Source organism: Scomber scombrus, chromosome 11 (genome assembly GCF_963691925.1).
Source record: "Scomber scombrus chromosome 11, fScoSco1.1, whole genome shotgun sequence".
Taxonomy (NCBI): Eukaryota; Metazoa; Chordata; class Actinopteri; order Scombriformes; family Scombridae; genus Scomber; species Scomber scombrus.
The window spans coordinates 19,802,288-19,806,080 of record NC_084980.1 but is presented as its reverse complement, the minus strand read 5'-3'; the positions used below and the strand labels follow the sequence as shown (position 1 = coordinate 19,806,080).

The following is a 3,793-nucleotide window of genomic DNA, read 5'->3' as shown; positions in this document are numbered from 1 at the left end:
AGTATTCTCTGTCTCTCTGTTTCTCTCCCACTAATTAGCGCCCCCCTCCTAATCCGAAAACAAATACCAATTATTAATGAAGAAAACAAGTTGATTCCACTTGTGCACTCGAACGACAGAAGTTTGAAACAAGCTTTTAAGGAGCTGCCGTGCCATGTTGAGGAGTGGAAATGAATCTACTTTATGTTGTTTTGCTTATGCAATGTGCAATGATTTATTGGGCTCACAGTAAAAATTGTTTGTTACAAAATAAAGAATCAAAGAATGTCAGATGCATGGATCGGGTGATTTATTGATTAATGATTGATACTGTACATATTAATGAATATGACTGGTAATTTTTTCTTTTTACATTTTTCCTATTGTAAACAAATCTCATGTACCGAGCAAAACCAACAATAAATTGATCCTATTTACAAGCACTGTGTGTGTGTATCAAAAGTCTGGTATATCGTATTTCTTGTCTAAGGCAGCTGCCACCATGTAGGAGTATAGTTCAGTTTATAAAGCTTTGCCAGTTTATTGTGCGACCTTTTGACTTTGTACTACACTGTATATTTCACACAAAAAAATTCAGTATAATGTCAAGAGTTTGTCATATGAAGAACAACAAGCTAGCAAAGCTCTATAAACTGAACCATGCACCATGGTCACTGATCATTGAACAAGTAGGGGAACTCCTTGACTCATTGTGTCTCATTTCATTCTTGGTGGGTGTTTTTGAGCTTTGATTCCATCACCCTAAAAGGTGCTATGATCAATGAACACGTGATGATAAATTAAGTAACTTCAGTTACCACAGTTCACCTTATGCAACACATACTATCATAAGTTCACTATTACAGCAGTATTACAACAGTATTACAGCAGTATTACAGCGTCTGGCAGCACCTTCAGACATTCTGTGTCCACCAACAAGCGTCAGAGAAACATAGACTTTTTTTTACTTTCAGAGATAATGTAACAGATACTGTTTCCTCTTTTGTAAAATTCCAATAATGTGAAATCTCAGTAAATGTTTGGCACGGTAGATTTCTCTGTTCAGAAAAAAAAGGAAATTGTTGTTGCTTCCTTTTTGTTCACATTGAAATGGTTTGTTGTCAGTGTGTATATAAAGACCTGTGTGTTTCACAGCTGTATCAAACTCTTCACTTCATCAGCCATGGACAAAAAGTTGCTGCTGGTCCTGTTGTGTCTGCAGGCTTTCCTGCTCATCACAGCCTTCACTTCTACAGAGGCAGCCACTCAACGACAACTGCCTCTTAATCCCGTAAGAAGATCCACTGCTGGTCACTGACCGATTCTTAATTCACACCTCTCAACAGGACGTCCTCAGGGGCTGCATCAGTGTTTGTCTGGGAAACTCAAAATAAAGATTTGAAAGAACATCAGATGGATGTATCGGTTGATTTATTGATTAATGATTGATACTGTACATATTAATGAATATATCTGGTAATTTTCTTTATACATTTTTCTTATTGTAAACAAATCTCATGTGCCAAGCAAAACCAACTATTTACATGTACTGTGCGTGTATCCAATGTCTGGTATATCGTATTCCTCTGTGCTACAAATCTCTATTGTTGTACAAATACCACTGCACTAGGTGACATGTTCCCTCACCACAAAGACAATGGTCATTTTAGTTCATTTAGAAATGGCTCCAAACATAAATAACAGCGATCATGTTTTCAGTCTTTGGAGAGTAATTCTGTCTAAGGCAGCTGCCACCATGTGGGAGTATAGTTCAGTTTAAAAAGCTTTGCTAGTTTATTGTGCAACATATCACAACCTCTTGACTTTGAATTACAATGTAAGTTTCTAAAAAAATTCAGTATAATGTCAAGAGTTTGTGATAAGAAACACAACAAGCTAGCAAAGCTCTATAAACTGAACCATGCACCACTCAAGGAACTGTTCTATCGATTCTGAAAACACAATTGCTGTTATCAGTGTTTGGAAATGTCTCTAAATGAACTAATGTAACCATTGTCTTAGTGCAAAGGAACATTTCCCCCAGTGCAGAGGTGTGGCTCATCAACAACAAAGATCTTCAGCACAGATTAGTATGATATATGAGTCTTTGGTTACATGTACAATGCTTTTAGGTAGGATCAATTCATTATTGGCTTGACTCTGCACCTGAGATTTATTGATAATAATAAAAATCTAAAAAATCAAAATTCTTATTTTTACTGAAACATCTCATGTTGTAGGTAGTAAGTAATTATAAAATGTTTCTGCTTTCCTTCCACATTATACTTGTTAGTTACCTACTATATATATATATATATATATATATTCATGTAATTTTCTTCAGTAAAAAATGTAAGGTACTCTTTGACATCACAGCTTTGAACTCTTAAGTGATTTCCTCATATGTAAAAGTCCAGTCATGTGAAAACTTTCAATATTAGGCAAAGATAAAGAGGAAGGAACCACAATCTTTCACAATATAAGATTTGTCAGTGAGTATATAAAGATCTGTATTTCACAGCTGTATCAAACTCTTCAGTCAATCAGCTATGGACAAAAAGTTGCTGCTGGTCCTGTTGTGTCTGCAGGCTTTCCTGCTCATCACAGCCTTCACTTCTACAGATGAAGCAGCTCTGGTGATGGATGATGGACAACAGTCTCTTGATCTGGTGAGAAGATCCACCTGTGGTCACGGACCGATCCTTAATTCACACAGTGTTTTCTTATTTTACTGTTTAGTTGCAAATGTCAAACATGTTGCTGCAAAAGAAAAGGTATTTGTTTAAATTTGCAGTAATTCTATGATTAATTAGGAGATTACAAATGTAACAAGTGTGGTAAAACAGTGTAAGAAGGTTGCCTGAAATAATGTATGATTCTCATTTTGTTAAAGGATGAAACTCCTGAAAAGGGAAATGGAAAGTTAATTCGGACCAGGAGAGACTGTAGGAGAAGACCAGGAGGATGTAAAGGTGTAAGTATAAGAATAAACTTGCTCTTCTTTGAGTGTGTTTCTCTTCTGTCTGGCAATATATTCAAAAGCTAATTTGTTGCAGCATTGAAAAGTGGATGCTTGTTTAAAGTTTATTGTTACTTAAATAACATCAGTACTCTCTCTCTTTCTGTTTCTCTCCCACTGATAGCCACCCCGTTTCCTCTGATGACCGTCACACCTCCAAAGAGTGATTTAATATGAAGGAAACAACTTGATTTCACTTGTGCACTTGAACAACAAAAGTTCAAAACAAGCTTTTCAGGAACTGCCGTGCTATGTTGAGGAGTGGAAATGAATATACTGAATGTTTTTATTGGACTTTCTGTGCAAACTGTTTATTTAAAAAATAAAGACTTATAATCAGATATTATGTGTTTTGTATGACTGGATGATGAATATAATCTTTAACATTAGAGGAAACCATATGATGAGATTTGGTTGTTTTTCTCATTAAGATTATATGACATGTGAACACAAATATACCCCACATGCTTGATTTAAAAAAAAAAAAAACTGCATTATTAGCGGTGTTAGAACAGAACAGGTAGCAGCATTAACTAAAAAGGACGGGCTTAGCACATTAACATTTTTGCTCTAATGCAGTTGAACTTTTCTTCACGTCCAGTTTTTACCTGATAGTGGGGGAGTTCAGACTATCTACTTTATGCAGAAGATTTCATGCATTTGGTGTCACTGGAATCTGTAAAGAGGATGTTGTCATGTTTTCCCTTTAAGCTCTAAAGGAAACTATTTTTTACTGAAACATCTGCTCATGAAGTAATGTAAAAGTGCTACTTTCTTTTCAGGTTATTTTACTTG

General features: G+C 35.5%; 1 long non-coding RNA gene across 1 annotated transcript; it reads left to right on the top strand.

The window, feature by feature from the left end:
• The first annotated feature begins 2,494 nt into the window (after positions 1-2,494).
• LOC133990919 (uncharacterized) lies at positions 2,495-3,339 on the top strand. The gene is made up of 3 exons (XR_009926971.1): positions 2,495-2,648; positions 2,873-2,953; positions 3,123-3,339. It is a non-coding gene; the product is annotated as an uncharacterized LOC133990919 (long non-coding RNA).
• Positions 3,340-3,793: the final 454 nt, after the last annotated feature.